Genomic DNA, 13,264 nt, shown 5'->3' with positions numbered 1-13,264 from the left:
AGAAAGAAAGAAAGAAAGAAAGAAAGAAAGAAAGAAAGAAAGAAAGAAAGAAAGAAAGAAAGAAAGAAAGAAAGAAAAAGAAAGAAAGAAAAGAAAAGAAAAGAAAGAAAGAAAGAAAGAGGAAGGAAGGAAAGGGAAAGTGATGTTACTTTAGAGCTTTGAATATGAAAACAAATAATCAGGACTTGCTTACAGATTAACTACATCAGAAAATAATGTATTGATTATGAATACAAATGGATTTGCACAGTATTCAATACAGACAGAATAATAGACTATGCGTATCCTACAAATATCCTGGATGTATGTATGCATTGTCACTTCTATAGATTTAAAGCTCTGTACTCCATCTTTCCATTGACTGGTTCTCCACTGGAGTTATTTGGCCCCTTAGGAGATATTTGGAGACATTTTCAGGTGCCTAAACTGGGGAACAGCACCATCAATATTCAGGGAGCAAGGCCAGGGATGTGCTAAGCATTTGAGAGTGCACAGAACAGCCTCTACCCAACCAAGGACCATCCAGCCCCAAATGCCAAAACAGCTGAGACTGAGCAATTGCACAGGGAGTCTCCTATAATTTCTTCAGCATTCCTCACATTCTGCTCATTTGACTGACACCACGACTTAACCAAGGGAAAAAAAAATTCTCCCTTTTCTCTTTGTATAGCTTTCCCGTAAGTTGCCCAATCTAAATTCGACATGAGGCTGCCCCATGAATCTCAATGAGCGAATGCAGAACAAGGTGGACTTCTCCCCTGTTGCCGTGCTGTTATGCCATTACCTTACCTGGTAATTGATTGGCTCCATTTTCTGTCTTCTCGTACCTATCAGTGGGGCTCTGTGCTTCCTGGCTGGACAGCCCCTAATGAGCATTCTAAAATTGCCCCATGAGTCAGTGTTCTCTTTTACCATTTTTAGGAGAAACTGAACAAATTTAAATGTCAGTTGGTGTAGTTGCTATAATAGGTGGATTGCATTTCAAAATTACTCTTGGTAATAGATTTTAAATAATATAGAGGTAAAAGAGTTTAAATGTGTCCTGTAAAAGTCCATAATGAGGAATTTTCTGTTCTCTCTTGCTCCATTATTACAATGATTTATAGTGAGGACTAAAATCTAATAAATAATAAATGCCTGAACTAAAACTTCATTTCAATTAAAAACTATGGCACAAGCTCACTTGGAAAATATTAAAATTAAAAATGACTTCTTAGCTACTGACTGGTATTTTAAAACTTACTTTTCTGAGTGATGCTATTAAATAAATTGCTGTTTTTATTGGTGGGCTCAAATAATACTAAAAAAGATGTCTCACTATGCTTTTGGAAAACAATTTTGGTGTTTCTTTTTCTTTTCTGTTTAAAAATAATGCAATCATTTAATGGCTAAATAAACCACATATTTCACATATCATATATATAAATTTTTAAAAATGAAAAATGAATGGAAAAATTACATAAAATGAAAAAATGAAGGTTTGAAAATATGGTCATTTTCCAAAGAATAAAGATTCAAAGCAATGTATATAGTAAAATCCCATTTTGTAAAAGCAAATACAAATATATCCAGACACACTTCTCTTCCCATTTTAATATAGTAGAAGTGACTTTCAATCCCGAAAAGCTATAGTTTTTCATCATACAATCACTGATGTCCTAGAAATGTAAACTATTATAAATAATCTAGATGCCCACAAGCCTCCCATTCTACTTTAATATTTCCATCCTCCATACATATATATAGATATCCTACTTCATATTCATATAGATATAAATTAAGTAGGATGGAAATATATATGGAAAAAATAGTAGTTTGAGATATATTAATTTTTAAAATTTTTGGAATATCTTCATATTCACAATGAGATATTTTAGGAATGGGACTCAAGTCTGAACACAACATTTATTAATGTTTCATGTTCATCTAATACACATAGTTTGAGGGTAATTTTATACATGTTTTAAAACTGATTTTGTGCATGAAACATTTATGTACACTGAACCATCCAAGAGCAAAGATGTCACTATCTCAGCCACCTATGTGGACAATTTGTGGTTGTCCAGCATCACTGTCATTCCTTACTCTAGATGTATAAGCTGCATATAAGCCAGGGCTCCTCAATCCCTGGGCCGAAGGCAGGCGCTGCTCCGTGGCTTTTAGGAACCTGGTCACAAGCAGGAGGTGCGCGGTGGGCTGACGAACACTACCGCCTGAGCTGCACCTGCTGTAAGATCAGCAGCATTAGAGTCTCCCAACCCTATTGTGAGCTGCACATGTGAGGGATCTAGGTTGAACGCTCCATATGAGAACCTAATGCCTAATGACCTGAGGTAGAACAGTTCATCCCAAAACCATATACCGCCCCTTCAACCGTGGAAAAATTGTCTTTCGTAGAACTGGTTCCTGGTGCCAAAAAGGTTGGGGGCTGCTGATATAAGCAATACTTGTATTACGCTTATGCACAAATGAGTACTTAACAGTAAAGAAAAGTAACATAGCATTAATGCAGTGCTATAGGAATGTGTTCAGGGCAAATAAGCCGCACAGTAGCACCACCGAAACACCTGTGTCTGTTGTTAAACAACAAAAGCAACCGACAACGGCAACATTTCCAGTGTCCACCTGCCATGCTGTGTTTTGGTTAAAAAGTAACTGTACACTATATTTTTTTAAATGAGAATAAATTGTAAATGGTGGTCATTCCAACATCATACCCTTCTGTACGACGTTTCACACTAACTGTCCTGTTTCTCCAAGTGTCCTGTTTCTCCAACACTGTCTTGTTTCTCCAAGTACTTGACTTTTGATGCTGTAGGTACACATAAATACGTCCTCTTTTTCTCATCACTGTTATCCATAGGGGAATCTGCAGGCCTTTTTGAATTTTTTTTAACAATATCTTTACACCATAGAACAGAAAATAAGCAGTCAAAAAACCCACAGAGAGTAATGCATGTAGGTCTTGACCTCCTGTGGGACAACTGGGGGAATCTGCCATTGGTGCCTACAGCTGTACGCATGTCCTCCTTTTTTTTGTCTATTTTTTTGAGATGGAGTCTCGCTCTGTCGCCCAGGCTGGAGTTCAGCGGTGCGATCTCACCTCCTGGATTCAAATGATTCTCATGCCTCAGCCTCCCAAGTAGGTGGGACTACAGGCATACGCCACCACACCCAATTTGTTTTTTTTTTTTTTTTTTTTTGAGACTGAGTCTTGCTCTGTCACCCAGTCTGGAGTGCAATGGTGCGATCTTGGCTCACTGCAACTGCTGTCTCCCAGGTTCAATTGATTTTCTTGCCTCAGCCTCCCAAGTAGCTGGGACTGCAAGTGCATGCCACCACGCCCGGCTAATTTTTATACTTTTAGTAGAGACGGGGTTTCGCCATGTTGGCCAGGCTGGTCTTGAATGCCTAACCTGAGGTAATCTGCCCACCTCGGCCTCCCAAAGTGCTGGGATTATAGGTGTGAGCCACTGAGCCCGGCTCACAGGTACTTTTCTTACCCTTTGTGGATATGTTTGCATGAGGGAGTGCGGCATGCATGGAAAAGATGTATCACAGCTGATGGGAACTGCAGGGCTTGTGGGGACTGGTGTCTTTCTTCCCTAAGGACACTGGATAAACTTTGTGTTGTGCACCTGTGTTTTGACTGTGACCTGTCACATGAGGTCAGGGGTGGAATTTTCCATGTGTGATGTCATCGCCGTGCACAAAAAGTTTAGGATGTTGGAGCATTTCAGATTTCAGATATTCAAATTAGGGCTGCACAACCTATAATCTGAATTTGTTTGTTTTGCCCACTCTCTAAGAGGGGAAGGTGTTCATTCCTGCACTCAGTGTCTCGTGTTTTCTTTCTCTAATGCCTTACACTTCTGACAACTCTATCAAACGGTACAGTCTTGGGTTATGGACATTCTATGGGCTATGGGCCTAAATTTGGTATTTCTATTTATCATGAAAAGACACCGGGCTCCATTGCTGAGTCATATTTCTGGAAGTGGATGGCCTAGGACTGTCATCCCCAAGAAAGATTGTCATTCCCAAGAAGGGCTAATGCATCATTTACATTCCAGCAAATATGACTAATCTGAATTACTGTTGGTGTCATTTAAGATTGACTCTTCGGGTAAAGCACTACATCCCATGTTTCTTATTTCCTCTAAACCACTAAATGATTAGTGATGTTGAGCACTTTTTCTTTAACTATATGTCTTCTTTTGAGAAATGTCTACTCAGATCTGTTGCCCATTTGTTTATCCAATTATTTGTTTTTATGCTATTGAGTTGTATGAACTCCTTATATATTTGTATTGTTTTATGTATATTTCAAATATTTTCAATCCAAGGTTGGTGAATTTGTGGGTGTGGAAGTCACAGATATAAAGGACAGACTATATGTAAAGTATAAGTGTGTGTGTGTTGAAGGGGATGATTCTGGATTATATATTATGGGATACTGAGTCACAATAACCATTGAGATGTTTGAAGATATCATAGAAAGTCATATATCTAACTTTGGTTATGGGATGATCCTCCCTAAAGACACGGAATGTGACTTTGTTTTGATTTGTGCGTTTATGCATAACTGATTTGAAAATATTGACCTATCATTGTTTACAAAAGTGACTTTGTGTCAGTTAATCCACAGAAACAGTTTTGCTACTATTGCATAGGATAATGAGGAATGATGCCCTGACATAGTAACTTTTCATAAATTGCTTTAAAATAGTTCAAATGCAATCTTTTTGTTTTCCCTCAAGTATAATTATGTGTTGGATAAAATGACAATCTAGGCTAGAGAAGTTTTCTTTGTTCTATTATACGTAAAAACACAGGAACTTCAGCTTGTGACGATTTTAAAATCAGGTATCTAAAAAGGAGTGGATAACCTAATGCTATTAATTAACATGGGAATCGAGTAATATATTTAAGAAAGTGATGATGTTGCTATAGAAGAAATTTTAGGTGAGTATAGGGTAAAGTTTATAACACTCTAGACACCTGGGCATTCTCTCCATGGTATTTTTGAGATACCACTTTTCTTACATCCAGGTTTAAAATAAAATGATATAACACATTATGCAAGAGCAGATGATTTTGGATGGAATAGCTTACATGATGAAAGCTTCTTTACAAAGTTTCTTTTTATGGCAAGAGGAGGCAAGAGTTGTTGCTTTTTCTGTTCATTTGACACATACATGAATACATGAATCAAATGCATTCATTCATACAACTGTGTAACAGAGACTTCATAAACATTTCAGAGTGGAGCTCATCTTTCTTTCTGAATTGAGTTGGTGAAATAGGACTCACATTGAAATACTTGGGCAGAGAAGTTTTAATAGGTGGACAACTGTATTTCGTTGAAAATGAATTGCAGTTTAAAGCACCTGGATTTAGCTTGTAGCACAATGAATACAATGCTTGCATTGGACTCCTGCTGGCTTGCTTTCTGAAAAAAGAAATGGTGTTAGCCATCTTGTGTGTTCTCACCTCACTCACACAGAGCATCTGTGGGATAGCTGTGTAAATACTCATTTAAGTCACTTTTCTGAGCATGTCTTCAATATTTTATTTTCATTAACCATGATGTGTGAATTGCCTGGCGTCCTTGAGATGAAGTTTTTATCACTAACGTGTGAGACCTCCTACTGTAGGGTAATCACTGGCAAACACACAACCAAAACTAAAGTCAGACTCCTTTCCAAGCTAAACCTTTCGCCAATGAAATGACAGATTGTGAAGAAAGCAGACCTTATACCCTTCCTGCTTGGAACAAGCTCTCTGAAAGTGGAGGGACTCATGCCAATTCCCACATTGCACAGAAGAATCATTTTGCTTCTCTTGCAAGAAGTGTTCCTGGTTCCCAAGCCAGTTATCAGAATGTTTCATCCCTCATTGTTCTTGCCATATGCCAGAGACAAACAATTACTGTCAGTACTGAGTGCTGCCATGTTTATCATCTCCTGGAAAGAAGGATATGCTTTGTGGATTGAAGAAGACAGAGGGGGCTTTGTCAGCAATTTTGGCCTTGAACCTTAAAGAACTCATTCACTTTTACAGCCCTAATACCTTTGCAGCACTATAAATAAGAATGTTTTCCCAGCATACACTAACATTCTGAGGTGGCCTCAATAATGTTTTCTAATGTGAAAGAAAAATGATTGAATTTTAGTATAGCTGAAGGTAGTAAAAATTATAAAATCACAGTCCTTACTCTCTTGACATTGAAGTTAATTCCTCGATGTACTTATCATTGAGGTAACGAGATGCCTTTTTCTGAAACGTGTCAATGTGGTTCAAAATCGTATTCCAGATAGTGTTACTGGTGGGAAGTTATTCAGGTTACTGGCAGCGTATCTGTACGAATCTGCAGCAACATCAATTCTTGCCTCCCCAGAAGAAAGAATTCAACTGACGGGCATAAAGCAGAAAACGAGACCAAAGCAAGTTTCAGAGCAGGAATGGAACTTTATTTTAAATGGCCTTAGAACATGAAAGGAAGGAAAGTATGCTTGGAAGAGACTCAAGTGGGCAACTTGGAGAACAAGTGCGATGTTTAAACTTTGATATGGTTTGGCTGTGTCCCCACCCAAATCTCATCTTGAAGTGTAGCTCCCACAATTCCCACATGTTGTGGGAGGGACCCAGTGGGAGGTAATAAAATCATGGGGCTGGGTCTTTCCCATGCTGTTCTCATGGCAGTGAATAAGTCTCACGAGATCTCATGGTTTTGTAAAGGGGAGTTTCCCTGCACAGTTTCTCTTCTCTTGTCTGCCACCGTGTGAGATGTGCCTTTCACTTTCTGCCATGATTGTGAGGCCTCCCCAGCCATGTTGAACTGTGAGTCCATTAAACCTCTTTTTCCTTATAAATTACCCAGGCTTGGGTATGTCTTAATCAGCAGTGTGGAAACGGATTAATACAACCCTGATCTTAGGACTTCACAGGCTGGCCCCTTTCCCATGATTCTTCCCTTAGAGTGGGCTGCCCGCAGGCACAGTGCCCCCCTCCTTACATTTGGGAAGTGAGCACGCACAGTGTGCTTAGGAAGTTGTACACATGCCCATCTGAGGCTTTCTTCCATTTTCTGGCAGAGTGCCCCAGGAAGCTTAGACTCCTACCGTATGCAACTCTCATTACTTTGAAACCCCTTTGCAAAAACTGTTATCAATGAGAAAATTATGACAGTCAAAAATTCCTGATCTAATGCACCCTCTTCTTGCCTTTAGCTTGCAAACTACCTTCATTATTCCTGGACTTAGGCATAGCTAACTTTGGAAGACTTTTGGGTTCCCAATTAAATAACGGGCCTTTCCCAAAGCTCAGCCACCTTTGTAAAGCTAATGAGAGACTCACCTTCAGGCTAGGGAAAGGAGAAGAGCCTGAATTCTGCTAAGGTTTAGACATAAAGGATTGCCAGCCATTATTCCGGAAGTCCTGCAGATAACATCACTAATGCGAACCTAATATTGGCCTTTGGAGATCTCTTTTCAGGTTTTTTTTTTTTTTTTTTTTTTTTTTTTTTTTTTTGGCATGGCTGAGACCTGGCTCCACCTGGACCCACGTGGACCCACCTGGACCAGACCACTCCTGTGGCCCTACTCAAGAGTGACTCGGCTCAAAAGGACCACTTTGACCCATGATGATTTCATCTCCAACCCAACCAGTCAGCAGCAAGCACCCATTTCCTACCTACCACCACTCCATCACCCAAACTGCCTTTGAAAAAGTGCCAACTAAAGAGTCTTTGGTGAGATTGATTTGAATAATAACTCCATCTCCTACACGACATGGCGTTATGGCTGGCCCTTGCTTCCATTAAAATCTTTTTTTTTTTTTGAGACAGAGTTTTGCTCTGTCACCCAGGCTGGAGTGCAGTGGTGTAGTCTCAGCTGACTACAGCCTCTGCCTCCTGGGTTCAAAGGATTCTCCTGCCTCAGCCTCCCAAGTAGCTGGCATTACAAGTATCTACCACCATGTCTGGCTAATTTTTTTTCATATTTTTAGGAAAGTCGGATTTTCACCGTGTTGGCCAGGCTGGTCTCGAACTCTTGACCTCAAGTGATCCACCTGCATTGGCATCCCAAAGTGCTAGAATTACAGGCATGAACGACTGCACTAGGCTAAATTCTTTTTTTACTGCAGTGCTGTGATCTTTCTTTCTGCAGAGGGAAGGAAGAACCCATCAGTTGGTTACAACATGGGTTACGTTGCTAAGTAAAATTGGATTCAAGACACCTTGTAGGTTTGTTGTTTTCCTTCCCTGTATAATTTCATTCATAACTTTCCTCTCCCAGATTTCTTAAACACATTTCATCCTGATAAGGACACATGCGTTGTTAAAAATCAAAGAATGTGTTCGATTAGCTAATTTATTCAGAAATGTTAATAGTATTCCACAGGCAATATGATCAAGGAACAGAACACATTTTTTTTTTAAACCAAAACAATTGACAGACACTTTCACACTTTCTATGAGGTTAGACTCACACTTCTTACTGAGATTTCTAAAATTCCATAATTACATTTCATTCTGGCCACACGCAGTGACTAACGCCTGTAATCCCAACATTTTGGGATGCTGAGGTGGGCGGATCACTTGAGGCCAGGAATTTGAGACCAGCCTGGCCAACATGGTGAAACCCCACCTTTACTGATAACACAAAATTAGCCAGGCATGGTGGTGAGCACTTGTAATTCCAGCTATTTGAGAGGCTGAGGCATGAGAATCACTTGAGCCCGGAAGGCGGAGGTGCAGTGAGCTGAGAACACGCCACTGCACTCCAGCCTGAGCAACAGAGTGAGACTCTGTCTCAAAATAAAAACAAAAACAAAAACAAAAAACACCAAAAAACACTATGCTTTTTAAAATTAGAAGTAATAAGTCTCTATCACTACTTCTTAGTTCATCCGTGTGCTCAATCTAAAATTGTTATAATTGCATGTGATTATCCCCCAAAGGCATAATTCAGGAACTGCTGACTAGCCACAACTTGGAGTTTTCAACACTCTTGTCTTCCAGGAGGTATAAGAGCTTTATTACCTTAAGGACGTTAGGCTGGTTGTGAATAACTCTTTGAGAACTCCTCTAGGTTCTTAATGGTTTCGCTTTGGAAATCCTTTTAGTTTTCATCCATATTTTCTTTCATCAAGAGTTTAAACATTGGGACATTTCTCAAAAACATATTTTCAATGCCAAAAAGTGATTCACAGTGTTTCCATCTTCAATTGTTTTATATTGAGTTGAAGTTTGCTTGTGATAAAACATCTGAGCCACTTTGATATTTTCACCAAAAATATAATATTCATGAATGAAACATACCTATAGATATATATAGCATATATACGCACACAAGGCAATTAAAAAGTCATTTAAAGTAGTTTTATTTGTTGATGCATTTAATAAAGAGAAAATATAATTCCAATATTTGAAGACATGATATTATAGGGTATTAGCCACTAATTGTCATCTTAAATGATAGTTTCTTATCTTCAGAAACACTGAGTATCAAAATCATTTTTGTGTTAAAACAACTTTAAAAAATAAAAATGTCGTATTGAACAAGAGCTGTTTGCAAATTAATTGAACTCACTAACAATTGTTATTCCATGGAGAAGGAAAACTATTTATTAGCTAAAGCAGGCCACTCTGCTTTTCCCAGAACTGTTGGTCATTCTTTGAAATCATTAATTTGGGTTAATATTATGTCCCTAAAATATATCATGCAATTTTAAGAGTATAACTCAAATTAAAAGAAAAGAAACCACACACACACACACACACACACACACACATTTTGCTTGGCAATGAATGGAATAACATTATGCCAATGATGAATTAACTTATAGGTATTGCCAATTTTTAAAATAGATCACACATTTAACCATTTGCTAAGTTATAGTCCACAGGCAAGGGATGATAATTGGCAAATTAATAGCCCAAGTACAGACGACTCAAAGAAAGAGAGGCTTGGAAGCTATTGCAATGTATTCACTAGAATGTGCATGGGTTTGGTCATGCTTCAGTAATCTTTAAGGATATTTATTTTTATTTTATTTTTTAAGTGAAAGCATGTAACACGTGGTCAAGAAAAGATTACAGACTGAGGTAAAGAGTTTCTTTAAATTACTATTGTATTAGAAATTAAAATTAGATTGTATTAGAAATACTATTGCTTCCATTGTCCTTCCACATCAAAACAATATAAAATATAATATGTTAAAATAAATGTTAATGAATTCATAATATGAATACAATGAATAAAATTAAGATATTTAGAAGAATCTGTGAATGATACACATATGATCTATAAAAAGAAAGGTTTATTTTGTTTATTTTATTTTATTATATTATGTGTATATTTTTTGAGACTGGGTCTTGCTCTCTTGCCCAGGCTGGAGTACAGTGGTGTGATCTCGGCTCGCTGCAACCTCAGCCTTATGGCTCAAGCAATCCTCCCATCTCAGCTTCCCAAGTAGCTGGGACTACAGGTACACACCACCACATCTGGCTAATTTCTCTCTCGCTCTCTCTCTCCCTCTCTTTCTCCCTCTCTGTCTGTTTTGTAGAGACAGGGTCTCACTATGTTGCCCAGGCTTGTCTCAAATTTCTGAACTCAAGTGATTTTCCTGTCTTGGCCTCCTCAAGTGCTGGGATTACAGGTGCAAGTCACCATGCCTTGCCAAAGTTCATTTTAAACATGATAAAGTATGTACAAACCATTAAATAAAATAGATATTTTAAAATATATTAAGGGCATCTGTTATGAAATCTACTCATAAAAAGATATAAACAAACATGAATTTTGCATTTTTATCAACATTTGGAAAAGTGATGAGGTAAAAATATTCCATATACATTGTTATACAAATAAAACAGATGCTGGAGCACACTAAATGTACCATTCCGAAAAAAGATTTTGGTAATATTTTACCTTCTTAATTACGCTATCTCACACTCTCCAAGATTTCTACAATGGATCTGCAATAGTTTTCAATTAGAAAAAGATGTAGTATCTCCTGTGAAATATAAAAATGTGGCTGTTTTTAAAAATTGTAAAATTATATTTACAAAGTCATGAGAACATGTATTATGTTAGCAGTGTTAAAGAGTTTTCTGGAAGCTAAGCCTCTTTATAGCAGAGTTAATATTTCAAGTTAATAATTATTTTGAAGGCAATAGTGCATTCATTAGATTAAAAATCTCATTTCATCTGCATCAGCGTGAACTACATAGCATTTCATGGCTCAGATGTTTGGTGAGCACAGATTCTGGGTGATGCTGGATTTTGACTGCAGCTCCCAGAGTTGAAATAAGACATACGAGTCATATCTTTCAGAAGGTTTGGATATGAGAAACATGCAGGATGACATTCTTTCTCTCTCTTGTCTCTGTTGACTCGTTGTCTTTTTTTCTTCTCCAGTTTCCTGGGATTTTTGTTTGTCTGTTTTTCGGTTTTTTAAGTTTCTTCTGATATGATTTCCCCTCCATGCAATATGCAGCCCTATTCATCTGCTGGCACATGTTGCAGGGCCCTTCGGGAGGTGAAAGCCTGCCTCAATTGCTACTCAAGGTGTCCAAGGATATTTGCATCCAAGCTTTGGTAGAACATCTTGCCATAGAATGTTCAAATGTCCAAATGGTGCATTGTCGGGACACCAGTGGATGTTTCTCCAATATTAAACAGATAACCCGACAACCTTTGTGTTGAATTTTCTATTGTCAATTTATCTTTCCTACCCAATACCACATAAAATAACAATAGGAACTGCCTTCATCAGGTAAAGCTCCAGGTGAGAGATTTTCACGGTAGAAGAGAAGATGGATTTTTGTTTCTGCAGGGCCCCTGAAGTCAGATGGATGAGCAGAAGTTGAGTATGAATCGTCAAGTTTGTGCTGCTAGAACTTCCACTGAGAATTGTTAAATCCACCTTAGCTTAGGGGTAAACTCTCTTTTCTTCCAAGGGATGGAATTCTCTGTTTCCCTGCAGGAAAACCTTTCTTCCTTGAAGTACCAGCTTCTGTTTAGTTGGTAAAACCCTAACAGATGCCATCCTAAATTGATGGGGATGGTGAATTCTGTGGTTCAGAAATACTACACTACACTTCATGGATGAGTGAATATTGAACTGTGGATGATAAAGAGGAAATATGGAACCGTGTTCCATGGGAATGGAAAGTCTTCATCGATGGAGACAACTCTGATTTAGTTATTTAATTCTAATTCATTAGTGTTATTTATTTTAGACCAATTAAGCAGTTTGAATTCACATCTTCACACATCAAAGGCATCGATAACAAACTTCATTGCATTTTAAATGTCTTAGTCAACTTTATCTCAGCATTGGAAAGACCTATTGCCTAAAGCAAACAAATGTATCTCTGCCTTGCCATACGGTAGAATTTGGGAAGTGAGATGTACTGTAGAGACCATTTTATTCATTACCTTTATTTTATAATTGGAGGAAAATAATATTGATCCATAAAGAATAATTTGTTGTGGTTGAATTCTTACTGGAATACTTGATTCTGAACAATCAGGACAATAATTTTTATATCCTGATTTTGCAAAATAAGTCTAATATAAGTAATTATAATAATGGGATTTGTGCAACTGCTGAGAAAAATTTGAGAAGCATTATAAAAACAATTGTAACTTGAAAGTATTTCTTTTAATAGTGTTTAAAACCCCTGAGTTTTCATTTTCAAACTTTCTTCTTTATAGAATATCTTTATAGAGCATAAATTTTAAATTACTAAGCAAGCGATTCATAGAGTCATATTTAATCAATTTTGTTTGTTGTGCTCTGATTCAAATATATGCAAAATTGAGATTGAGAGTATATAAGCCTCTACTTTAAGAAATCAAATGTTAAAATAAATTATGTGTTTATTATTAATCTTCTCCATAACCGTAGATAGATGTCTATTTTCTAACCTATTTTATGTGATCTGGTATTAACTTACACAGTAAACTAGTAGCTTTTGCAAAGTATTTGAATGTTTACATCAATTCAGTAAACAAGAAATTTTTTCCAAAGCCAGTTCATATATACCTCAATTTTGAGTTGACAAAGGTTCCCAATATATTCTAATACCCATAGAAGTTAGTAAACAATACAAGAAAACTTATTTTTAACTCAATGAGCACAGTTAATTTCCACAGACTTTTTAAAGCAAGGTGACTAAAACCAGGTGGCAGATGGGGCCATTATATACTGATGCTTTAAAAATGAAAGAGCAAAGTGATTAGATTTGTTA

The sequence above is a fragment of the Colobus angolensis genome, unplaced genomic scaffold (assembly GCF_000951035.1).
Source record: "Colobus angolensis palliatus isolate OR3802 unplaced genomic scaffold, Cang.pa_1.0 Scaffold459, whole genome shotgun sequence".
NCBI lineage: Eukaryota > Metazoa > Chordata > Mammalia > Primates > Cercopithecidae > Colobus > Colobus angolensis.
The sequence above is the reverse complement of the archived record's forward strand: the minus strand, read 5'-3'. Positions refer to the sequence as shown.